This window comes from Mastigoproctus giganteus, chromosome 8 (genome assembly GCF_048544385.1).
Source record: "Mastigoproctus giganteus isolate SK-2022 chromosome 8, ASM4854438v1, whole genome shotgun sequence".
NCBI lineage: Eukaryota > Metazoa > Arthropoda > Arachnida > Uropygi > Thelyphonidae > Mastigoproctus > Mastigoproctus giganteus.
The window spans coordinates 132064749-132092227 of record NC_143582.1 but is presented as its reverse complement, the minus strand read 5'-3'; the positions used below and the strand labels follow the sequence as shown (position 1 = coordinate 132092227).

Sequence of the window (27479 nt, the reverse complement as noted above, 5' to 3'; positions counted from 1 at the left end):
TTAAAATGCAAGCAAGATTTTGGGTAATTTATTATTTTTAAAGATCCCTTGTGCTCTTGTGCATTCCCCAATCACTGCATATCAATTCTTTTTTTTTCTTTGATAATAGCATTTGGTAGGCTGTCACACTGACACTGCAAAATATCTATTTCTTTATCTTAAATAATACTTAAATTGTATTTAATTTTTTGTTTTTTTGTGAAATCAATTTATTTAAATTTCATCCAGAAAACTAGTTCACAATTCATAGTAACACTGGATGATGAGTTGGTTTGCCAAATGCAATTATATTCAAGTTAAAGTTAAATAACATGTAAATTAATGCTTTGAAAAACTTGGCTGGAAACTCGCTTCTATGAATTGTGTGGAGACATCAGACTTTCAAATGCCACAAAATGTGCTTGGTCTTAGGATTTCATGATAGAAAGTCAGCTGGCTGCCAAACTAAGTCTACAATTTACTAAATTTATTCATAGTCATATGGCTTCTTCCTGAGGGTATTAAATAATTTGAAGTTGTTGTTGTTATTTGGTTTTTATGAGCATTACCAACTAAGGCCATATTGCTCCAGGGATATGCGGTGGTCATTCCCTGACCTTTCCGCATCCTCCGTATTTCGTGATCACGGGCTCTAATCCCGGTCTAATCAAGAAGTGTGCGCTATGCACTGCTGCTCCTGCCCACCTGGCTACGGAGGTGCCTCTTTGAAGTTGTGACACTTTGTTAGATTATATCAACACATATATCACTTTGACAGCACAACATTGGTAATAACTGTATTAACTTTCTTTTCTTTTTAAAGCATATGTATAAAACAATTATGGTTTGTAATCCATTACACTCATCTCCAAATGGTTTTTATAACTGTTATCTACAAGGAGACCAGCCTTTACTAATTAACTGATGGGGTGAGGAGTGTTTTGGCTTGCCCTTTTAGACTTTATTGGCTATGCAAGTTAGAGGAGTTGCTTTCCCATTTTCTTTGCAAATAAATCTTTAATGATATTAGTTTTACAAATTAAATATTAGCTTTACAAATCTCCCTGTATGTACCATCCTGTGGTACATAGAGGAAGACTGTTAATGTTTGTAGAATCACAGCAGCTGCCACTGCTGTGTCAATTTTGGAGCCATCAGTATAAATTTACAGAGTTTGTGCATTGGCCAAGTTGTCGGCTGCATGTAGTTTTTGAAAAATTTGTTTGTCTAGGGACTGTTCCCCCAATGACAGAAGTAGCTACCTCACGAGGGTATGCACATTTTCTTTGGAGGTTGCACTATTTCAGTTTCTTGATGAGCATTAGTCGTATGCATATTCCACTGCTGAATTAGCTCTTATAGGTTTGTTTTCATGCAGTTTATTTCCAAAAAAGGTTTACCCATTGAGGATCATTAAGGCATGGATTAAGGAGCAGTATCTTTCTCTAAAGGTGAAGTGGAGAGGTTCAGTGGCATCTATATATAGAAAGAAATCTTTATAGACTATAAAGTTTTAAGGGCAAAGGCCTCATGCTACGAGGTAGAATGATTAACATGGAGGTTAGTGCAAATGCATCATTTTAACATAGCTATCTACCAAAGTAGTGGGGTGCCTCCGTAGCAGGTGGGCAGGAGCGGCAGTGCGTAGCATGTTCTACTTGATTAGACCGGGGTTCGAGCCCATGACCACCAAATACGGAGGATGCAGAAAGGTCAGGGAATGACCACCGCATATCCCCGGGGTAATATGGCCTTAGTTGCTAATGCTCCTAAAAACCAAATAACAACAACAATCAAAGTAGTTAAATTAATTCATTAAATCAATTAATTAATTGGCATCATTTTGGTTGTATCTCATATTGTGAATGGCTTCACAACGAATTGCCATGGTATTGTACTACCTCGAATAAATAACACTTCACGAGTGGAGAAGACTATTGTTATTTATTCTCGGCGGATGTCACCACCCAGACGGCACCGTTTCAAAGCTTGTTGGCTTCTCTTTGGTGGGTGGGCAGGTACCCTGGCATTGCAATAGTCACAACCCAGTTATGAAGTATATCTTCTCCACTGGTGAAGAGTTATTTATTTGAGGTAGTACAATACCATGGCAACTCATTGTGGAGGCATTCACAATGAGATACAACCAAAACGATGCCAATTAATTAATTAATTATATTAATTAATTACTTTGGTAGATAGCTATGTTAAAATGATGCATTTGCACTAACCTACATGTTAGAAATCTTTATTGAAACACAGAGATACATAATTACATAGTAGTGCAGTTGCAACTGCCTATCACGGCACAGTTGCCAGGGGTTAACAATGTAATATAAAGACAAAGTTGCCTGAAAAAAATAAAGAGTAAAATAATAATGAATAAGTTAAAAAAGTATTAAAAAATAGAGAAATGAATTGAGTATACTAAAAATTAAGTGAGTTTGTTTGTTTGTTTTGATTTTATTGGCGCATTAGCTACTAAGGCTATAATGCGCCAAGACCATGTCATTTATAAAAAATTTAAACTTTCAGTGACCTAATTAGTTAGGTCACTAACTAACAAAGTTTTTTTTTTTATTTAGTTTATATATATATATATATATATGTGTGCGTGTGTGTGTGTATATACATATATTTATATATACACACACACGCATTCCCCACAGGTCTAAATCTAAAAACATCAAAATTACTGCCCGACCTATTTGGCCCTAGAACAAGTTATCAGCGAACAACCCTACACTCTGTTAAAATTACAACCGTTGCTCAAGAAACAGCGATCATCTCATTCTCAAATCTGGTCCTAGCCACTGAAATCCCAGGAAAGTAGATGGCAGGACCCGCCAGAGTACTCTAGCTACAGTGGTACACCCGGTCAGCCTCCCCGTGGCATGGTGTGGTAACGTCGGGTCCCACTAGGGGCTCGGCGGCTAATAGACCGGAGGAACAAAGGGCACAACACAATATACAGCACATGATCCCCACACACTTCAAATCTCTGGCCCCGATACAATGTACACCCGCGGAGATGGGAGAAATCCCAGGAGCCGTTAGACAATAACATACCTTATACCTTATAACTAACAAAGTCAAAGAATGTGACAACAAATATTTCCTCGTAATAGCGATTGATTTTGCCGGGGCGTTCGACTCGCTCTGGTGGCCGAGCGTCTTGGGCAGACTCAGGAAAGCTAAAGTACCCATCAACCTCTATAAAGTCATAGAAACCTATCTCTCACAAAGAAAAATTGAGATAAACACTCCATACAAAAAGATCGCAAGAACAGTACACAGAGGATGTCCACAGTGATCTGTATTGGGCCCACTTCTCTGGAACTTGGTATTTGATGAGTTCTTGAGAATGGACCTAGGCGCAGTGGGGGGTGCAGGCCTTCGCAGATGACCTGATTTTGACAGTGCAAGCAAACTCCAGAGCCCAATTGGAAATCCTAGCCCTGCAGATACTCCAACAGTGGGCCAAGAAGAATTTCTTAACAATTTCACCGACAAAGACATTGTCGGCGCTGCTCAAAGGAACCCTGCAACTGAGACGACCACCCCAGATTAAGATTGATGGGACAACTATCAAGTTTGCTAGTCAACTAAAACACCTGGGTGTCATACTAGACAATAACTTATCCTTCTAACCACATCTCAAATTCCTAAGACAAAAGATCAGAAACTACTCTGCCATGGTAGCTAGGGTCACAAGGTGAGACTGGGGTCTCAAAAAACGTACCCTAGCCTTATACTACAAGACAACCTTCCTCCCAATAATTACATACGCTTCAGCAATCTGGTATGACAAAACTGCCTTGGTCGTAAATAAGAGAACCCTGGATGCAATTCAACGCACCATCCTCCTCACTACCACCCGCGCCTGAAGAACGGTGAGTAACCCAGCGCTTCAGGCGATAGCAGCAGTACTTCCACTTGATCTTGAAATCGCAAGAACAGGACTTCTCTACTACTTATCTAAGGGAATAACCACCACTTTCTTGGAATTTACCATAGACCCAACAAACAACCATAAGGCAGAAAAGATCCGGCTTCAGTCTCACCTGCTGCAGGTGTGGCAGGACAGGTGGGCAGAAACAACCAAAGGAGCAATCACCCACAAGTTCTTACCGCAACTTAAAAAAATCTATCCAAAATCGCCTACTTGGTTCTTTCCAGGGTTGCAAACAACATACTTGCTAACTGGACACGGCCCCTTTAACGCAAAGTTAATGTACTTCGCCCTTGTAGAGGACCCATGCTGTACATGTGGAGAGATCAAAACCTGGGAACACCTCATGTACGACTGTCCGCAATATGAGGATCTCAGGTGCATTCTAATCACAAGTATAAGATACCTCCCCAGAGGGCAAGAGTTTCACCTATTGGATTCAGAGGAGGAATACAGAGCCCTGACCAACTTCACTCAAGAACTCTTCTCAAGAAGGAGAACCCTATATGCAATACACCAAGAGTGAAAGGCGACCAGCCAGATAACAAAAAAAAACATCCTTTAGGACACACCCCAGAATGAAAATTATGTGGAAGCTACTATCTGTCTACCAAGAAACCCTGCCTATGTACCAATAAATATGAGACCTAAATGAAACTGACAAATATACTGAATGAAGATAGAGAACCAAAACAAAGACATTCAACTTGGACGGGACACTATCCCACGAGTGACTCTACTACCGGACTTATAACTACACTACGACTGATGCAGCCTCACTGCCATGTAGCCAAATGGCAATCTCTACCAGCTCCCTTGCCTGGTACCTTTTTTTTCCCCTATCCCTGGCGGGGGGAGATGGTCTTCCTGTTTCCTCCCTCCCCTACCACCCCACATATTTCGCCTGGTGAGGCATGGGCATGCCTTACTGACCATCTGGGGTTGCCTTCCCTATCGACCCCATACTTCTGTCTTTCCCCCCAGTCTTCAGTCTCTTTCCCCTACTCTGACTAATACGGCAGCGTAAACCCCACATAACTAATCAAAATTAACGATTTCTAAACTGAAAACTGAACCACATTAACCACTTCTGGCTTTTCTAAACTTAAGTGCCCCCGTTTTTTTTTTTTTTTAGGTCCTAGCCACCGAAATCTCAGGAAATTAGGTGGCAGGACCTGCCAGAGTGCATATAAGCTACTGGGTTCCTGGTCTGCCTCCAGGGGGCGTAAGTGGGGCAACGTTGGGCCCCAATTGTGGTTTAGCGGCTAAACGGCCAGAGCAACAACGGTACACGACACTAAACGATCCAAGACCCACACACTTTTAAATCTCTGGCATTTACAGCGTACTGTAACACACCACAATGTAAACTACGCGGAGATGGGGGAAACCCCTGGTGCCGCTTGACCCTAAACACACTTACACTTATGTCAAGAGGTAGAAAAGAGCGACATGGCCGTCGTCCAGTGTGGACGCACGTTTTCGGCTCTCCTGGATTTTGTCTATGAATATTTGGTTACAGTGTCTACCAGTTAATGAAAAGTGTACTAATTAGAAGAAGTACTATAGTGGATCTCAGGGTGAGAAACTTTTGCTTATTTACTGGGAACTTTGCAGGATATTTACGTTTTCTATCTGTATCCTTTGTTGCTAGACCGTACTGGTCACCATGCGGCTGACAGCAGGGCTATAGAGAGGCACCAATTACACTGTGGTTGTCACGCAAATACCCTGCACTTGACTTGGGAGGCTCGTGTGACAATGGAATGTACACCCCCTTGTGTGACAAGAATGTGTAGCATTCCCCTCTGGCGCAGTACTTAGTGAGTAAACACATCTACTGTATTCCTTCAGTTGTGACCTTGACTGCCGCATTTCACTAATTGCGAACGTCCTTCTGAAGGCACTATACGGGGTATTGCACTTGACTGGGGAGGTGTCCCAATCAGAGTAACATTGAACAGTGCTTCTACCCCAATACTGAAACATTATTGTGGACTAAAATGCAAGGAACAATGATTCTAGTGCTCTCTTCCACCCCCCCCCCATCTGCCATAGACTCTCATGGACGGATCAAATAATCGTAACTACACCATTAATGTAAAAACTGTGTTCACCATCATAACCTCCGTCATAGAAAACCCCAACAGAAATTAGTCTGATCTCTCAAAGACTAGTTTCACTCTCGGGGTTCCCCCCCCCACCAAATTGTAACGGGGAATTTAAAAACTTGAACCAAACGTTGCCAGGCAACAAATTTCGCCACGTACTCATGGTCGGCATCATTTGCTATCATCTCACAGGCTCTTCCCAACGGAGAGGTCCTGAGGTCATTAATCCGCAACAGCCTCGAGGATCCGAAGTCAGACACCAACTGGGACAAAATGAGCAATTCAAATCAGAAAATCACAGAACAAACTATGGACGAAGAAAATCTAACAAGAGGACATCACAAACAAGATTAAAACGACGAATTGCAAATAATAGAGCAAAGTGGAGACGGCAATGTTGCACTGCCACAGCCAACGCCCAAAAAGAAGTACAAGAAATACGCTGCCCCAAAGTTGGGAAGGGAGATAAGATCTCAAGGCGAACCTAAAGAACAAGATAAAGAGGACGTCCGAACAGAAAACAATGAAGAAGCAAGCAAACAGCCTGAATCCCCAAACATTGACCCCAGGCTGCCAGAAGGCACTGTGCTGGACCAGGTACTGGCCCTTCGGGTAGAGCTCGAAAACAAACTAAAAGAGTCAAAGAACAGAATCACGGCAGCCCTCAGAGGCGAGATTGTGGGAATCTGGACTAAACTAGAAACAGTCCTCCACAAAGTCAACAGCGAGGCAGAAAGAAACGTGGCCAAATTAGAGGCCTACCTGGAATGTAGGGGCAGACAAATGCAACAGCGCACCCCTACCTAAGCAAATGCGCTGAGGAACCCACCAACTGTAATAAATATACCAGCCAAGGAACAACCAGGGGAAAAAACGCTGCTACAAACGCCTAACCTTGTAATCTAAGACCCAAAAACACAGAGGAAATTGGTACAAGTGACGAAATCAAGAACAAACTAATAAGCACTATGAAGAACGACTTCCAGCAAACAAGAATAAGAGGAATACGCAAACTGAGGAGCGTAGGACTCATGATCGAAACCGAGTCAAAGCGAGAGATGCAAGAGATAATCAAAAACCCCAAGATTGCTGCCTTGGGCCTAACAGCTGAGCCACCAAAAAGGAAAGGTCCGGCTATAATAATTTATGACGTGGACAAGGTTGTCACACCTAACCAACTAGCGTCTGAGCTGTACCCCAGGAACTTACAGAGCAAAATCCCGGGAAAACACCCACAAGAAACAGTAATACCCAAATACTTCATACAAGCGAGAAAAGGAATAATTAAAAATTGGGTAGTTGAGCTTACCCCGGAGGCCTGGAAGGTCCTGAAAGACCAAACAAGGGTTTTCATTGAATGGGAAGCTACCGCTATCATGAACGAGTAATCATACCGAATTGCTAGCGTTGCTGCAAGTTTGGCCACACGACACACGTGTGCACAAACCACCCCAACATGTGGCCACTGCTCTGAAAAGGGCCATGATTTTAATGCTTGCCCCCACAAAGATAAGGAACCCACCTGTGTTAACTGCAAGACTATGAAATTAGACCACAAGCACTCACTCAGGGACCCGAAATGCCCTACATACCAACGAACCAAGACCTTATACCAAAGCAGGATCAACTATGGGAACGAGAATTAAGAATTATAACACAAATATGCTGAAAATAATCCAAATTAATGCACAACAGGCCAGAGCAGTGGCTGACCAGATACGGACCAAAGCCGAAGACGAAAACTTGGATGTCATTATAGTCCAGGAACCGTATACACATCTAAAGCGGGTTGCAGGGTACCAACACAATTACAAGGTGATCCACACGGATGAAGACACCCCGTGGGCTGCCATTCTGGTAAGAAACACCAACATCAGCGCAACTAAAATCACACAGCTGTGTACTCCATGGGCTGCTAGTGCACAACTTGGCACAGCATTAGGATCTCTATATGTCGTGGCACTCTACTGCAGACCGGGACAAGATATAGACTTTGCAATCGACTACCTCCGATGCCAACAGGATACCCTACCAAATCAAAGAGTCATCATCGGAGCTGATGTCAACTGTCGCACCCCGGCATGGCACAGCCTCACCCCAGACAGGCAAGGAACTCGAAATGGACAACTCTTAGAAGACTACCTTGCAGGATCCTATCTAACTGTACTAAATCGACCTCACCATCTGCCAACTTTTTCGAACACCCTCTGTGAGGCCACAATTGATATCTCCCTAGCCACCAGGAGTATGGCCGGACATGTGACTGATTGGAGGGTGGAGGAAGCATGGACCACCTCAGACCACCGGGCAATAACCTTTTCAGTTGAAAGACAACTAACAAGAATAACTCAAACAAACTAACCACAAAAGAGATATGCAGTCGCAAATGCAGACTGGACACTGTATAGAGAGCTGCTCACCACGGCAATTAGACACCATCTGGAAAACATAAACCCCCAGAGCGACCCGGATGACCTTCAGAGAGAAACTACAAAATTATTACTGAACATCAGTGATCGAGCGATAAAAAGAAAAAAACCCAAAACTTGGCACAGTACCCTGGTGGACACCAGAAATTGCAGTACTACGACGACAAATGCAAAAAACAAGAAAAGACTTCCAGAGAGCTCGCAGAACCTGGCCCGAAGATGAGTTGGAGGTCCTGAGACAACATTACAGAGAAGCTAGGAACCGTTACAGAGACACCATAAAAAAAAGTAAGAAGCATTCCTGGGAGCACCTAGTGTCTACTTCTGGAAACACCGACCCCTGGGGCTTAGTCTACAAGGTGATAACTAATAAGCTCCCCAGGGGCGAGGTCATTAGTACTACCAGGACACCGGAGGGAAACCTAACGACAACCTGGTAGCAGTCAATGGGCAACATATTGGATAAAATCTTTAAGGAACCAGCAATATTAACCATGCAAGAACAACACGAAATTTGCAAGGACAACGCAAACTATACCACTTCGGCAATCGAACCCCCCCCTTCACCCTAGAGGAGCTCAGTGAGGCTGCCACCAAGAACAGAAATCACAAATGCCCAGGACTGGACATGATTGAACCAGAGATCTTGAAGAAACCTGCAGAATTTGCACCGCACTTACTACTTACTCTCTACAACAGGTGCCTGGAAACAGGCAAATTCCCCACAGCATGGAAAACAGCAAACACCAAGTTGTTACTTAAGAATCCTAACAAAAAACCGGACTGGCCAGAGTCATATAGACCTATCGCACTGCTCTCAGTGGTCAGCAAACTATATGAGAGACTGCTGCACAAGCGAATCAAAAACCACTATGAGAGGACAAACCTGGCAGCTAGAAATCAGTTCGGATTTAAGCCGGGTTCCTCCACAGTGGATGCACTTAGAAACTTGCTTCGGAAGGCACAGGAATGCAGAAAAAAATACCTATTAGTCATTTCAATTGATTTTGCCGGGGCGTTCAACTCACTATGGTGGCCGAGCGTCCTGGGCAGACTAAGGGTGGCTGCAGTCCCTATCAACCTATACAAGGTAATGGAGGACTACCTCTCTTGCAGGAAAGTAGAAATAAATGCCAACTACCAAAAAGTCACAAGATCTGTACACAGGGGCTGCCCGCAGGGGTCTGTCTTGGGGCCACTCCTTTGGAACATGGTCCTCGACGAGCTCCTGAAACTGGACCTGGGGCTGATTAGGGCCCAGGCCTTTGCGGACGACCTTATTCTTACCATTGAGACTGACTCAATGGCCCAACTGGAAACCACCGCAAACCAAGCTCTTCAGAAAATACAAAACTGGGCTACAAGAAACCAGTTAAAAATTTCACCGACAAAAACCACATCTATTCTACTAAAAGGAACCCTGCAAATACGGCGCCCACCCCAAATTAAAATAGAAGGTGTGACCATTAAACCTGCCAACCAAATGAAATATCTAGGAGTAATCCTAGATAAAAACTTATCCTTCCAACCTCACCTACAATATATAAGGACGAAGATAAGACGTTACTCGGCAATGGTGGCGAGGGTTACGAGAAAAGACTGGGGATTAAAAAAAACAGCACTAATGTTGTATTATAAGGCAACCTTCATCCCTGCGATAACCTATGCTGCTGCAGTGTGGTACAGCAAAACAACGCTTGCAGTCAATAGGAGAACTCTGGATATGATACAAAGGACCATTTTATTAACAACCATACGAGCATGCAGAACAGTAAGCACACCGGCGTTGCAGGTGCTTGCTGGAGCGCTCCCCCTCGTTTTGGAGACTGTAAAAGCTGGCTTGCTCTTCCTGCACGCCAGGGGGGTTGCTGCCACCTTCCAGGATTTCATAATTGACCCAGCGAGTAGTACTAAAACAGAAAAAGTCCGATTGCAGGCCTACCTACTTCAGGAGTGGCAACAAAGATGGACCAATACAACAAAAGGAGAAATTACAAGATACCCCAAGCAACCGGCCTGGTACTTTCCGGGGAAGCACTTGACTTCGCTCCTTACTGGTCATGGCCCCTTTAAGGAGAAGCTGCTCGGGTTTCGGCCTTGTTGAGGACCCCAAATGCACGTGTGGGGAGGTCGAGAACTGGAATCACTTGGTCTATGACTGCCCAGAATATGAAGATCTCAGAGGCATCCTGATCACAAAGATACACTACCTTCCGAAAGGACTGGAATCCCACTTCATTGACACAGAAGAGGAATACAGAGCACTTTCTCAATATGCGCAGGACCTCTTCGAGAGGAGAAAACTGCTAATTACCATAAATCGTGTCTGACGAAAGACCACCACAAGTTAAACTGTACAAGACCATAAAATACCATCCAATGGAGTTACTACAGAGAAAAACCCTGAGACAAGAAAGTGAAAAACACAAGGACGGGGCTTACCCCATGAGCGACTGGACTGAAATCGACTCGACATTGAAGAAAAGAGACTTAACGCAGCACAGCTGCCAAACACCATTTGGCGACTTGAAGAGGGCGCCCTAGCCTCCTTCATCTTTAATATCCCTATCCCCGGTGGGGGGGAGACGGTCTTACTGTCTCCTCCCCTCCTTGCCATTCCCACTTTCCCTTCTGATGGGGCATGGGCATGACGCACTGTGACTTTGGGTTGCCTCCTCTCTCGACTCCATACTTCTGTCTTTTCTCCCCCCAGGCTTCATTCTCCCCACCCACTCAACCCACACATACGCAAGCGAATGTCCTACACTTCGGAATTGATTTAATTATCTCCAAATTACGTTTTTCGCCCATACATTCGGCCTTTCAAAATTTAGTGTTATTCCTCATTGAATTTACCAAATATACATATATATTATTATCTTTTATTTTTTTATTATTATTTTTTCTCTCCCTTTTTTTTTTTTTTTTAGGTCCTAGCCGCCGAAATCTCTGAAAATTAAGCGGCAGGACCTGCCAGAGTAAATCTTAGTCTACTGGTGTTTCCTGGTCTGCCTCCACGGGGCGAAAGTGGGGCAACATTGGGCCTCAGTAGGGGTCCAGCGGCTAAATGACCAGATGAACAATGGTACATGACACTACACATATACAATATCCATACACTTTTAAATCTCTGGCATTTCCCAGCGAACTGGTTCACCCACAATGAAAGCAACGCGGAGATGGGGGAAACCCCAAGTGCCGTTTGACCCTAAACACACTTTACACTTTATGTCAAGAGGTATAAGAAAAAGGTAAATTTTATAAATGAGCAAAAATATTTATTGATTTTAAAAATCTAAAAATAGCAGACACATTGTCATTGTCGGATAAAATCTGACTGAGTGTATACTCTGACTGTTTCATGGTCCTTTGCACCGCATCGAGCGCATGCAAGGACTCCACGGCAGGCCATTTGAGAATGTCCATATTTCTGGCATTTAAAACACCGTAAAGGGTTCGGAACGTATGGAAGCACTGAACAATTGGTTTATCCAGCTTTAATCTCGTCAGGAGGTTTAGGAGAGTTAAGTCAGGTTAACGCTCCTGGTTTTAACAATTTTTCCATTCCTTTGCACAGTAATTCTCTTGACGGCAATAACTCCCTGTGGTTTTAATTCGGAGCAGATTTCCTCCTTGGTTACGTCGAGAAGGTCCCACTCCAAAATGACACCTCTCGATGAATTGTGTGTTCTGTGTAGTGTCACTGTTATGGGTATTCCTCTGATTGATGTTACTCGGAGGAGATGTTCTGATTGCCTGTCATTTTTAGATTCAATCAAGAGATCCCCAGAACGAAGCCTCTTAACTGATTTGGGTGAACCTGCTAACCCAATTAACCCTTTTTGAATAAAAGAGGGCGACATTTTGCCAATCGGTTTTTCACAGGTGGAGTGTATAATTAGGAACCTTGGAACAGGCCCCGATGGTACTTCAGTTTGCTGCCTCTTTGTACTAATAATACTATCTGTGTCTTCGTCTCTGTTTGCAGATAGGGACTGGGTTGGGGCCCCGGAAGAAATATGTTCATCAGGATTCATATAGTTTTTAAATTGTTCAGTACCCGGGCTCCCCACCCACCACGGAGCCCAAAGGGACACCCACTACCCGGCATGCAATAAATGCGCTCGGGAGTGAAACGCCAGGGCTACCCAGACACTATACCCGCACCGCCGCCAGCCCGAATCCTGTCCCTCGGACCATGAGGGTAGGGGCGTGGCATTGACACGGATGACCCTCGCAGGCGAGCCTACTAGCCAATTGATCCTAGCCGGGCCTTCCACGACCACCCGTCTTGTCGAAACAGGGGCCAAAGTGGTGTATTGAAGCTGGGCCTCTCAACCACCAGGATCCCCCTTTCCGAATTTCCATGGGTCGCAGCGCACGGCAAACACGCCAGATTCCATTGATGTAAGCCTGGAACCTGGGCTGTGGGCATTGGATCCCAGTGATGCTAGTCTGGAAGTCCAACAGCGTCACTGGGAGGTCCCCTCACCATGTACAGGTGCCCACGTCAAGGGGATTAAGTGAGTGTACAGACCATTAATCACATAATACATATGATAAGAGTATACATCAAATTGCATAATTATATACATTGAATCGAGTAAGGTACTACATTGATCGAGACTCAGGTTATAATAGTGGTGGCATTGGCATATTCATCCATCTTAGTCCAGTGACTTTTGCGAGAAGTATATCTACATGTTGGCTGAACAGAAGCCTAGGGTTGAATCTGATCCTTGGTCAATGTGATTTTGAACGTTCGGCATTGAGGGCTGGATGGATTTTTTTAAGAGAAAAAGCATGGTTTCTGACTTCTCAGGATTGATGCGTAAACCAAATTGATTGAGGTAAGTAGACATCGCTGAGAGAGTGGATGTTAGCTCTTCTGAGATTTGGTGAGGGTCTTGGTTTGCCTTAATTGGCATGATTATCTTTACATCGTCGGCATACACCAGGGTATTCAGCTCTCAAATTACCAGTGAAGCAATGAGGGCGGTGAAGAGAAGGCCAGAGAGTACTGCCCCCTTGCAGAACTCCAACCGAGATTACTTTGTAGTATTGGGAGTAATCTACAGATAGTTTCACTGTGTGGTTATGCAACAGAGATGTAAGGAAAGATAAGATGTCACCACTACTACTAGAGAACCTAGATGGTTCTGTAGTAGCTTTAGGAGAGATGTGCACAGCATCAAATGCAGCCTATGTATTTATAGGTGGCTGTTAGTCCCTCTCTATTCTCAAAGGCTGTGAGGATTCTATTGGTAGTTTCTAGAAGATTGTCAGTTGATCTGTGTGGAAGTGCATAGTGAATTTGTGTAGGGTTGTTTTTGCAGGATCTGTTTGGTGAGGATCGGCAGCAGTATTTTTTTTAGCAGCTTCAACAGGCAGGATGAAGTTGAGATTGGCCTGTAGTGTTTCACCAGTGATGGAGTTTGAATTTTTGGCCTTGGCTTGAACTAGGTATTTCTTCCATTGGTATGGGAAGTAGCTTTGTAGAATGTAAGGACTTAGGCTCTTAAACATAAACTGCGGGATCCAATCTGGTCGAATAGCAGAAGTCGCTGGCAGTGAGTTTATGGCAGTAATCATCTGTTGTCTTGATATTAGTATGGTGGTCAGCAGATCAAAGCTGGTGTCAGATAAAGTTGGTAGCCCGGGCTGACCATCAAGTCAGTTTTGGGGATCAAGTTGTTGGGAGAAACCCAAAGGGTTATCTTTATATGGAACTTTCTCAGTGCGTATGGTCCTGTCAAAGTAGGATTTGATTGCTTTTGATTTCTGGCAGTTAAACTTGGCTCAAGCTTTTGAGTTAAATCGTTCTGAGACTGCTTCCACAGTTTGTGCAGATATTGTTTAAGGTTGAAGCTCTTCTTCAAGTTGTGGGACCACCATGCTTCCAAGTGTGGAGAAACTGTGACCTTTTTTGTGCCTGCATAGCTCGATACAGAGTCAATCTAGTTGGTAAGCAGGGTGACAGTTAGCTCAACATAGCATGAGTCGAGGATCAACCAAGGATAAGTGAGGCTGCCTTGATGCATCTTGGTATGTCCACGAATGCTGGGCTGACATGGGACATGGTTTTGGATGGTAACACATTCCCGCTGGGATGTTTATTTAACATGAAGCATAAGAGACAGATAGACTCATGACTTTTATTTTCCAAATGACAACTGTTTTTTTCATAATTCAGTTCATTTAAGTGACAAATAACACAGTATACGCAAAAAAAAACGGGTTGTCATTTGTTTTTCGTGAAAATTTGATAACGACCCACCAGTGGTTTGCACCACCCGGTGGCACTAAGTATTGTCAATGAACGGGGATAAGTGCCAGTGAGTTGCCAATGCGCATGCTCGAATTACTTCCTGGTACTGCTACGAGCATTGTTTTCCAATCTGTGAGACTGCCAATAGTTATTGCCTCCATACGAATAAGTGCATAAGTTATTGCCTTCATTGCATGAATAAGTGCATGAGAATAAGTGAATAAGTTATTGCCTTCATTTCAAATAAGTGCATGTGTGGAGAACATTTTCATTTATCACTATAATCTAGAGATTATCGTATTTCGTGTTTATAGATACCTATTTCTAAAAAGTTTTGAAATGAACTCCTCCTCTTTTTACAGAAAACAAGCTAAGGATGAATATTTAATGAATGGAAGTGTTGGTGATGATCCAGATGCACCTCTTTTGAAAGAAAAAGGTGCACAAAAACATGATAAAAATCGTCCAGGGGCATTGGAGAACGGAGTTGGATTTGCAGACAAAAAAGAAGCCACAATATTTCTTTAGTGAAGAATCCGATGATGGGGTCAGAATTAGATGATTTATACATTCATTCCAATTACAGTGATGGTGATGATAAAATCCAAACTTCAGAAGAATCTGATGAAAGTGATGAATATCATGAAATCAGTGATGAAAATAATGACCCAAATTCTCAAGTAATCTCCAATGCATCTAAGTCTGAAAATGTTATTTGGCAAGAGATAGGAAAAACTAAAATTTCAATTAATGAATATAATGAAAATGCTGAAATCCTTGTTGATGTTGATTTGAACCAACCATACCACATATACAAACTGTTTCTAACTGACAATGTATGCGTGGTACAGAGTAAATTCCTTCAATTCCGAGAAGTTATAATATACAGTTGGCATTAGCATTAGTTGTTTGTCTAAATCAGTGCTGCTCAAACTTTTTTGGATCACCCCCCCTTGGTTAGATCACCGCCCCTCTAAAAAAAGCCCTCGCCAGGGCTTTTTTTAGCCCACCAATATAAAGTGAAGCTAAATAAACTGAAATGAATATTTGTCTGTTTGCCTCCAAAAACGTAAATGCAGCCTTGCATGTATGTGTGTGAATTATAAAGAAAACTATTTACTGCACTTTATTCCTTCGTAAAAAATTACAACTACATAAATAAAGTCAGTTACAGTCACATAAATTAAGTCATAAAAATTTAAAAAAAAAAAAAAAAAAGTTAATTACATAAATAAGTCATGATATTAATGGAAATAGTTAATTATATTTTAATATTTAATGCGATGGATGAGCTTGGTGGAGATTTATTAGCTTATCAATATTAGGTTTAATATCTGTAAGTAGAAGTCATAAATAGCCACGTTTAACAACATCCAGACAATTTCTTTGTTTTGTAAGCAATTGAGATACAGCGCGGAAACCGGTTTCGGCTAGATATGATGCTGCAAAAGAAATAAGTAATTTTTTTACAATCCCCCACAATGCAGGATAATGATCAGGGATTTTCTTTTGTAACCAAAATTCCTGATATGAATTTTGAAATTATGGCCTGAGTTCAACTTCATTTTGTAACTCAATCAATTCTTCCTCTACAACACGTTCACCATCGTCATTATTTAAAAAAGGATATATAACCCAATCTGGAATTTTCAAATTAAGGAGATCTTTGAACCTTTCCTGCATATCTGTGCGCAACATTTCTAGATGATTACAAAAAGTTAGTAGAGTTTCAGCAGCTATTTTTGATTTTTTCTCTATTTCCAACAGATTTGGAAATTGATACAATTCAAGTCGTCCTACGTTTCGCATAAAAAGCTTTAATTTTGAAATAAATGCTGAAATTTGAGTTTTCGCCTTAATAAGAGTTACATCTTTCCTTGTAAATGTAAGTTCATTGAGTTGAATCTAGTAAATAAATTTGCAAGATAAGCAATATCAGTTTTCATTTTCTTGAGGTCATTACTAAGGTAATTGTTTCTATCATCAAAAAACTCGACAACAGTATCAAAGAGTTCATAAAATCTGTTGAGACAGTTGCCTTTTGACAGACACCGAACCTCAGAGTGAAGTAGCAATCATTCAAAATTTTCACTGTTTTGATCACAAAGCTTTCGAAATATACGATCATTCAAAGAATGTGCTTTAATTTTGTTTATAGCAGTAATAAGAGTTTATAGAGAATTGTGCGGTTGATCACAAAGTTTTTTCGCAACTAAATGCTGATGGTGAATGACACAATGAACAGTAATAATATTTGGCACAGCATTTTTTAAATAAGCCATAAAACCCTTGTAATGGCCAATTATTGAGGTGCCCCATCTGCCCCCTGTCCCCCCCCTTTATGCCTAACGCCCCATGGATAATTCAAATGTCCCCCCCCACGGGGGCGATATCACCCACTTTGAGAAGCACTGGTCTAAATGTTTGTCTAGTTCAGCCTTAAATTTATTTAAGCTATCAACTTCCACAACAACAACAGATGGAAGTCTGTTCCAGCAATCAACCACCCATTGGTTAAAGGCAAACTTCCACACATCTATTCTATCCTTCAGATGATGGTGACTGAAACCAACAGATATGCACAGTACTGTTTGTCATCAGCAGCTAGTAATATACAAACACCCAAAAAGAAGAAAGCTAATTGGAGGCCAACCACTGAAGTATAAGATTATGCTGGTCAAAAAGATTTATACTTGAATAATCTCATTAGGAAATCTATGAGTAGAGATTGTTTTCTAGATCTGTTAAAATATTAGCATTTCTCTGACAATGAAACTGCCAATGGACAAGACCGTCTCAACAAAATCAGAATTTTATTAGATAAAGCCAATAGGAATTTTCAAAGCATGCTAAAGCCAGGAAAAAACTTGGTCATTGATAAAAGTTTGATCCCTTGGCGTGGAAGGCTACTCTTTCGCCAGTATATCCCTAACAAATCTCACAAATATGGAATCAAATTTTATAAATTATGCTTGCCCAAGGGAAAGTATAAATAGAGATCATACTCATGATCTCTATTTATACCGGAAAGGGTGATTCAGTACAAAGGGTAAAGGACATTCCCATGCAGTCTCAATGAAACTGATGGCTAATCTGCTCAATGGATAATTTTTACAACAGTTACCCTCTAGCGCAAGAGTTATTAGAAAAGAAAACCTTTCTCTGTGGGACTCTGTAAGAAGCAATCGAAAAGTAATACCAAGGAATAACAAAGGAATAACTACGCTCTTGAGAATAACAAAGGAGTAAAAATCATGAAATGGATCAATAAAAGACCAGTAATGATGCTAACAAAATGCAAAACTCATCAGTGTAAAATTATTGGGATAGAAAAGAACAAGAAAAGGGTAGCAAAAGGCTACAATCAGGCAAAAGAAGGGAGTGGATATATCTGACCAAATGGTATCATATTATAGTAGCCTGCCATAAAATGGTATAAAAAAGATGAAATGGAGATCATCTTTGGTACCAATGTATGGGTGGTAACAGAGTAAATTCCTTCAATTCCGAGAAAGTATAATATACAGTTGACATTAGCATTAGTTGTTTGTTTAAATGTTTGTCTAGTTCAGCCTTAAATTTATTTAAGCTATCAACTTCCACAACAACAACAACAGATGGAAATCTGTTCCAGCAATCAACCACCCACTGGTTAAAGGCAAACTTCCACACATCTATTCTACAACTGTCTTTCCTCAATTCGAATCTATGCCCCCCAAGGTTCGTCTGAGCAAGTGGAAGTGTCCCGTCAGCACTGAGCCTGCTCAAACCATTCAAAGCCTTATATACCTCAATCAGATCACCTCGCAGTTGCCAAGTCTCTAGATGCTGAAACTTGCAGAACTTAAGCCTCTCTTGGTAAGATCACCCCTTTTTCCTCTCACCAATCTTGTTGCCCTTCTCTGTACTTGTTCTAGCAACTTTATATCCTTCCTAAAATGAAGCCTCCAGACCTGTATACAGTACTCAAGGTGTGGCCTGACCATTGCCTTATACAATGGGATAATCACTTCCTTGTCTCTGCTAGCAAAATTCCTATATATCATTGACAAAACTTCATGACCTGCTCTGGCAGCCTGCCTGCACTGCTCAGAGAACTTCATATCTGACTGCACAATTACTTAGTCTGTTTCATTCTCCACCTCCCTGAGTGTAGTACCACAGAGTTGGTAGATTTCTCTTAGGTTACTGCTACCCATATGCAGTACTTTGCATTTGTCAATGTTAAGCTTCAGTTGCCACTTCTCTGCCCATCTGCCTAACTTTTCTAGATCCTGTTGCTGTAGCATACTGTCTTTAGTGTCATAAACAACCATGCCAACCTTTGTATCATCTGCAAACTTGGACATTAAGGCTGATATACCTTCATTGATAAATACACAAAACAACAATTGGCCGAGCACCTACCCTGGTGGATTCCACTAATAACATTAGTCCACGTACAGCAGTGTCCATTTTTTACCACTCTCTGTCATCTCCCACTCAACCATCCAATGGATAACCATTGCAGTAACTTGCCCTTAATGCCATACCACTCCAATTTGTACAGCAGTCTTCCATGTGGAACAGTATCAAATGCTTTCCTGAAATCCACATATATGATATCAAAATTATTTTTAGCATCCAGTTCCTTTGTGACCACATTGTAGTATCCAATCAAATTGGTCAGACAAGACTTCCCCTAGCAAACCCATGCTGTGTCTGAAGTATTGTTGCTGTCTTGTCTAGGTGATCTGATATCACCTCTTTAACCAGTGATTTCACTATTTTCCCCAGAACAGAAGTTAAACTAACAGATCTATAATTATTTGTGTCATCCTTTGAAGCCCCTTTGTGAATTAGGGATACATTTGCACATCTCCAGTACATGGGAACCTCCCCTGACTCTAAGGATGCTCTCATAATTATGGCTAAGCATCTGCTTACTTCCCTTGCTGCCTCCTTCATTATAACTGGATAGATTCCATCTGCCCCAGGTGCCCTTTTTATGTTTAATTTCAACAATTTCTCCTCCACTTTGCTCTCAGTTTTCACAAAATCACTTAGCTCCCTGTTAGAGTTTGATAAACTTCTGGAATTCCCCTCCTTGAATAACTCCTCATGTCTTAATGTAGATGCAAAATACTCATACAATTTATCAGCTACTTGAGCAAGATCAACAATAGTAGAACCATCTATGTTAAGTGGACCAATCTGATTCATCTCCTACCTTCTAGAGTTTACATAAGTAAAGAACTCTTTGCTGTTTTTTTTTTATGTCCTTTGCCAAAGATTTCTTGTAATCTGCCTTCACCTGCCTAACCTCCCTTGTAACTTGATTACAGACTAGCTTATATCTGTTGTAGTCTGTTATGTCCCCTGATAATTTATATGCATCCCATGCATTTTTGTTCTCTGCCACGAGTCTCATTAATTCATCGGACATCCATTTAGGCCTGAACCTTGAACATTATTTCTTAGTTGGTATGAAAAGCCTAGTAACCTCGAAGATTAAGTCTCTGAAGGCTAGACAGTTTATTGAATAGCGAGATTACTACAAAAGTGACAAAGGTACCCGGCAGAATTCATACTTTTTGTAAAATGGACGGTCAAGCAAGGAAAGTTATGAAACATTGCAGGGAGTGTTACAAGAAAATTTCTGAAAAAGAAGGAATGAAAGAAGCAGACCGGAAGGCAAAAAAAGTTAAAAATTTTTTGTAAACATTGTAAAAGTCAACCCGCTTTGTGTTGAGAATGTTTCAACATAATTCACTGTAAACAAAAATAATTATATTTGAAATAAAAAACTGTCAACTATTGGTTCCTTTTTCTATTCCAACTACTAAGATTTTATATACCCCACAAAAACCTCAACCCTGAGCTGACACTTGGTAGATAAATATAAATGGAGGATTGGTGAATCCGATAAAATGCTTGAACACCGGGAACTTAATGCCAAAACTAAATATACGACTCATAGCATGAGACACCCGTGGGTCACAATGTCTGATGATAATTAGCCGCAGCAACCCACCAGTGGATCACTTTTCCCAGTGGACATTAGAGCACCGATCCACCTGTGGGTTGCCCCAGTGTGAACGGGTTAAATAGCATCAAGATTGGATCATCATCAGAGTTGAATATTATCTCTTGGGTTCGTTTGACAGTGGAGAGTACAGAAGCTAGGATTAGGTCAAGTTGGTTGGACCCACGAGTTGGGAGTTCGCTGACAAGGCCTGTTGCACAAAGGTGAGAAATGAGCTACTACTTTAGGTGGTCAAGTTGAGGAGAAAAATTGAAGTTGCTTCAACTTACAAATCTCAATGTCGTATATGGCGACTTCAATCCAGGATTCAATTAGTTACTTCAAGGATGAGGTCTTGAGATGGTGATGGGCTGGGTTGGACATAAACTACTACTTGGAGTATGGTAGATTGGTTCTTGAGTTTTACAGAGATGGCTTCAAATGGATGCAATTTACCTGAAATGCTATAATGCTCCGGGGATATGCAGTGGTCATTCCCTGACCTTTCCACATCCTCTGTATTTGGTGGTCGTGGGCTCGAACCCCGGTCTAATCAAGAAGCGTGTGCTATGCACTGCTGCTCCTGCTCACCTGGCTACAGAGGCACCTTGCTGTAAAGAGGGTTTGTTTATAAAAGCGGTACCTCCTTCTTTCCTGTTATCTCGCTATGTAAAGGAGGAGGAACCATAGCTTGCTGAGAGTGTGATTGTAATACATTCCTGTCTGATTTCCAACCACATTTCTGTGATGCAGAGAAGATCCAAGTGTCCAGGTAGAATTAACTGCTCTAAGGTGTCGATTTCATTTCTAATGCTGTGTGCATTTTGGTAGAGTAACTGAAGCGTAGTAGTAGTAGGGATTTTTATCAGGGTTGTTGGCCTCTTATATTTGTTTTTCAGAGGCTCGTGGTAAGAGCCCATTGTGATTCTGGTTAGGATCATCCTGTCCTTTTGGTATGGAGATGGCATGCAAGCAGGGGATGGCAAAGATTGGTGTTCACTAGGATACACAGGATATGTGAGACAACATGCAGGATTATCATATTCCTGGCCTGGCATTTTGTTATCAGGATTCTTTAGGGGTAAGCTAGTTGGCACCAGTGATTCACTGTTGTGGCTGAAGGGGGACTTTACCTCGGTGAGTGGTTTTGGACTGGTCATGTCCTGAATGCACTATGTTATACTAGGTTGAGACATTAGCATTAGCATTAGTAGAGGCATTTGATGCAAGAAAGCAAGCTTATGCAGCATCAGCCAAAAAAATTAAAGTAAAATAAATAAATAAAAAATAACCACTTCCACTTCACCCCTCTGTTTGTTCGAAATACCTGTCCAGCCGAGCCTTAAACTTATTTAGGCTATCAACTTCCACGACAAGGGATGGAAGTCTGTTCCACCTACCAACCACCCGCTGGATAAAGGCAAATTTCCGCACTTCTATCCTACATCTGTCTTTCCTCAATTTGAATTTATGCCCTCTCAGGTGATTATTCTGAGCAAGAGAAAGAATCCCATCAGCATTGAGCATGCTCAAACCATTCGAGGCTTTGTACACCTCTATCAGATCACCTCGCTGCTGCCTAGACTCCAGACACAGTAATTCGTAAAACATAAGCCTTTCTTCGTAAGAGCACCCCTTTGTTCCATTCACTAATCTTGTTGCCCTTCTCTGTACTCGTTCCAGCAGCTCTACATCCTTCTTGAAATGAGGTCTCCAGGCCTGTATACAGTACTCTAGGTGTGGCCTGACCATTGCCTTATACAAGGGAATAATCACCTCCTTGCAGCTACTCTTGCAGCCCGTCTGCACTGCTCAGAGAACTTCATATCTGCCTGCACAACCACCCCCAGGTCCCTTTCATTCTCTACCACTGTCAGTGTAGTACCACAGAGTTGATACGTTGCTCTGGGGTCGCTGTTTCCCATATGTAGTACTTTACATTTGTCAATGTTAAACTTCATTTGCCACCTCTCAGCCCATCTGCTGAACCTTTCCAGATCCTGTTGCAGCAGCATAGTGTCAGTAGTGTCCTTGACAACCCTGCCAACCTTCGTATCGTCTGCAAACTTGGACATTAAGCTTGATATACCATCATCAATATCATTTATAAATACAGAAAACAATAAAGGACCCAATACTGAACCCTGAGGGACTCCACTAATAACATTAGTCCACGATGAGCAGTGTCCATTGATTACCACTCTCTGTCTTCTCCCCCTCAACCACCCCTTTATCCACAGCAGCAATTTGCCTCCAATACCACACTGCTCCAATTTCTGCAGCAGTCTTCCATGTGCAACAGTATCAAAAGCCTTTCTAAGATCCAAGTATATAATATCAAAGTTATTCCCTGCATCCAGTTCTTTTGTGACTGCATCATAGTATCCAATCAAATTGGTCAGGCAAGACTTCCCCTTAACAAAACCATGCTGTGTCTGAACTATAACTGAAGTCTTGTCTAGATGATCCTGCGGTGCTTCTTTAACCAGTGCCTCCATTAATTTTCCGGGAACAGAAGTTAAACTCACAGGTCTATAATTACTTGTGTCAGCCTTTGATCCTCCTTTGTGAATTGGGGTCACATTTGCACATCTCCAGTCCATGGGTACCTCCCCTGAGTCCAAGGAAGCTCTCATAATTATGGCTAAGGGTTTGCTTACTTCCTTTGCTGCCTCCTTTAATATAACTGGATAGATTCCATCCACCCCAGGTGCCTTTCTTGTGTTTATCTTCAACAATTTCTCCTCCACTTCACTCTCAGTTATTACAAGATTCTCTAGCTTACTGCCAGAGTTGAATACACCACTGGTATTCTCCTCACTGAATAACTCCTCATGTGTGAATGTCGATGCAAAATATTCATTTAGTTTGTTAGCTACCTGAGCAGGATCATCAACAGTTGACCCATCGATATCAAGTGGACCAATCTGATTCATCCCCTTCTTCTAGAGTTTACATAAGTAAAGAACTCTTTGCTGTTTTTCTTCGCATCCTCTGCCAAGGATTTCTCGTAATCTGCCTTCGCCTGCCTAACCTCCTTTGTAACTTGGTTACAGATCTACTTGTATCTATCATAGGCTTCTGTGTCACGTGTTAATTTGTATGTATCCCATGCATTTTTCTTCTCTGCCATATGCCTCATTAGTTCATCTGACATCCATTTAGGCCTAAACCTTGAACATGCTAATAGAGCCTTTTGAAGAGTCATAAACTGGGGCTCTATAATCTAATCAAGGTCAAATTAAAGTCAATATAAGTGAGGAGAGTATAGCAGTTAGCTCCCCATGTCATAGATGAGATGACTTAACTACGTTCAGATTTGCCATAGAGTTTGTGTTTATAATATATGTTTCTAGAATGTCAGTTTAGTGTCAACCATTATGCCTAAGAATGGGATATTGTTGCTAAATGGTACCGGTTGAACTTCGAGTAATGATTTGGGTTCTGGATATATTTTATCCATTTTGAAAAGTGAATGGCTGTAGTTTCTGAAGTTGATAGACAATAGCTATTAAGTGGAGACCATGACACTACTTTGTTTATTGTGAGCTGCAGCTCTTTTTTCAAGGGAATGCACATTCTGCATTGAAGGCATATTCTCTATTGAATGAAAAGATATTGCAAGAACAACTGCATAAAATTAGATGTCTACATTACTAGAATGTTCTGCACTAAATTTTTTATTCTAATAGCAAAGAGTGGTATTGATCCCTGTGCTACCCCTTCTCTTTAGATAACAGATTGTGAAACACCATTGTGTTAACATACTTGAAAAGTTTTTCTATATTTAAGGAAACTTTCACGATCAGTGGTAGTCAACCTCCTATGGCATACTGATCTTGAAGAACACCATTGGTCAGGTGGGGTCAAAGGCTTTTATCAATATCCAGGCATACCTGGATTTCTCTGAACTTTGCCTAAACTTTTCCAGGTTTAGGCAAAGAGAGCACTGTTGAATGAACTCCATGAGCTGGGATAGTATCTTTCAGAAAAGATCCAATTCCGGAAAAGCAATAGAGAGTTTAGCGTTTAGTTGTTGCAGCATGAGGCAACAACTAAAAAGGTTGAAGCAAACTGAATCCAAGAATATTTTTAGCATTTTTCCTGTGCCTTTGCTTTAAGTTTTTTGAAATTCATAAGGTTCTCATAAGGTTGAGAGGAATATATAAGGTCTTACGAAACAGGTTCCATGCCCTGTTTTTTCCTTTTTTTGGATTGGCATACATCATTCCACCACTGATTACCATCTTTAAAACAACCAGTATGGACTTGGGGCATGCCATTGGTTTCAGTAGCCACAACCAGCACCATAATGTGTTCTGTGGCATCATCATGGATTGGTATTTGATTTGATCATCAAATGAAATGCTCAAAGAAAATAAGTTCCAATTAACCTTGGAAAATTTCCATTTTAAGTAGGTTTGCATCTGTGGGATACCAGTTATTTGAATTTCACAAATTATCGGGTAATGGTTACTACTTAGCAGATGGTTGAGAGATGACCAGCTGATGCATAGAAACAATGTTGGAGAGTAGACTGTCTATAGCTGTAGTTTTCCAGTGTACAATGCAAGTTTCAGTACCAGTATTCAGAAATATTAGATTATGTTTGTCAAACAGTGATTCAAGAAGTTTTTGCTGCAGAGAGCTCCAGAACAGGTGGTGTGCATTTAAGTTTCCAAATAAAAAAAACAAGGAAGAGGAAGTCTGTATAAGTTCGTCCAGATCATTATAAGTACATTCTTTGTTGGTGGACTGAAACTATTATTAACATAGATCCTTAGGATTCATATTACTATGACTTCTAATGATATCTGCAGTGGAACAAGTTTAGTGGTAATTCTTGAATTCCTAAGAATGGCCACAGCTCCATGCATACCAGTGTTATTATTTTTATTTTGTTGATAGATAGTGAGTTCTTGATTGCTGAAATTACATGTGGAGACAGGTTAGTTTCTTGTAGATATATGCTTGCAGGACTAGACTGCCCAATTAAGTCAGAGATATCAATATTTCTATGTGGGCCTAATTGCTTCAGCCCAATATGCAATAAATATGGTGACTGGTAGATCTTTTTCTGCTGCGTAGGTATGTTTGGTGTAGTGAGCATAATTTGCTTCTTTTCCTTTTGGACCTACAACTCTTACACCATTGGTTTGTAAAAGTTAGTTTATTTAGCCTTATTTACTAAGTGTACTATACAATTATGTAATGTTTTGGGGCCTTGCTGGAACCCATCATCAGAGCATACTTGGCTGTACTGAAAGAAAAATAATCCCTAGTAACCTGTATGCCTTTAAAAACAATGAAGATTTAATCTCAGACTAAAAAAATGTGCAAAGTAATACAAACAACATCCTGTTATCTTTCAAAGTTGACTCTACATTCATAACAATACCTTAGGATGAAGCAAAAAATGTCACCTGGAAGTAATAGTCAGCCACCAACCTTTGTAACCCAAGATTGTTACCAGTCTCGGAGGTATTAGAGCTCACTGATCTGTTGGTGGGAGAAGCCCATTTCTCCTTCAACATGTCCTTCTATCACAAATTCTCAGGCTTAAGCATGGGCAATGACCTTTCTGCACTCATGTCAGAAATATTTTGTTCATACAGCTGGTGAGACAATAGGCCAATAGTTAAGATAATAGGCCAACCAAATGACATGTTATTGTTGCTTGTTTTTTTTTTTTAGGAGAATTAGCAAATAAGGCCATATTGCTCCGGGGATATGTGGTGGTCATTCCCTGATCTTTCCGCATCCTCCGTATTTGGTGGTCACGGGCTCAAACCCTGTTCAAATCAAGAAATGTGAGCTACGCACTGCTGCTCCTGCCCACCTGGCTATGGAGGCGTCAATAATAGTGACATAGATTCATTGAGTGTTTGTCAGGTTTTAATAATACTGTGACATGTGAATGCCACCAGGTATCAAGGAAACCATTTTTTGTAAAAATCCGGTTATACAAAAGGAGTAAGACATGAAGAGACTCTTAACATAAAACAGTCAACTCCAGCAGGTCCAGCAGCACTAGGTCTTGAACTATCCATAGTTCAACAATTGTAAAGAGGAGAGTTGTATCGTTAATGGGAGGGGTTAGGATCAAAATTTATGGTCCGTATTTCAGCAAGGGACTTTAACTTTTGGAACTCTGGTGAGTATGAGGATATGGCAAAGGTTTGCGAAAAAGACTTAGTGTTAGCTATGCCTCCATACAGCATAAGGCAATGTTTCAGGCACTGGAAAGACAAGGCATTGATATCCCATATATTATGATTTTGAAGAAAATATATGAGTGTGCTACCTCCTTTATTAGACTAGACAAAGACAGCAGGAAATTTAAAATTGAGAAAGGAGTTCGACAAGGAGACACAATATATCCGAAGCTGTTTACTGCTGCCCTTGAGGAAGCTTTCTGAAGATTAGACTGGTCGCAGAAAGGAGTCAATGTGAATGGAGAGTACCTAAACCATCTACGATTTGCAGATGACATTGTGGTCATAAGCCACGATCCCAAAGAATTAGAGGAAAATCTTAATCAGTTATGCAGCTAGTAAGGATTTTGGACTAAAGATGAATATGGCTAAAACAAAAGTAATGATGAACAAGTATGCCATAGAAAGGGAAATAGTGATTGAAGGAGCAATAATTGAAAAGGTGGAGTCGTATACTTATCTGGGACAAGTTATTAGCTGTAATAATGATAAATGGCTGGAAGTCAAGAGAAGAATAAATT

At 41.3% G+C, this 27479-nt stretch overlaps 1 protein-coding gene across 2 annotated transcripts in view; it reads right to left on the bottom strand.

The window, feature by feature from the left end:
- The window catches only part of LOC150081824 (ATP-binding cassette sub-family C member 8-like), a 1084700-nt gene that overhangs the window by 306366 nt on the left and 750855 nt on the right, over positions 1-27479 (bottom strand). The window lies entirely within an intron of this gene.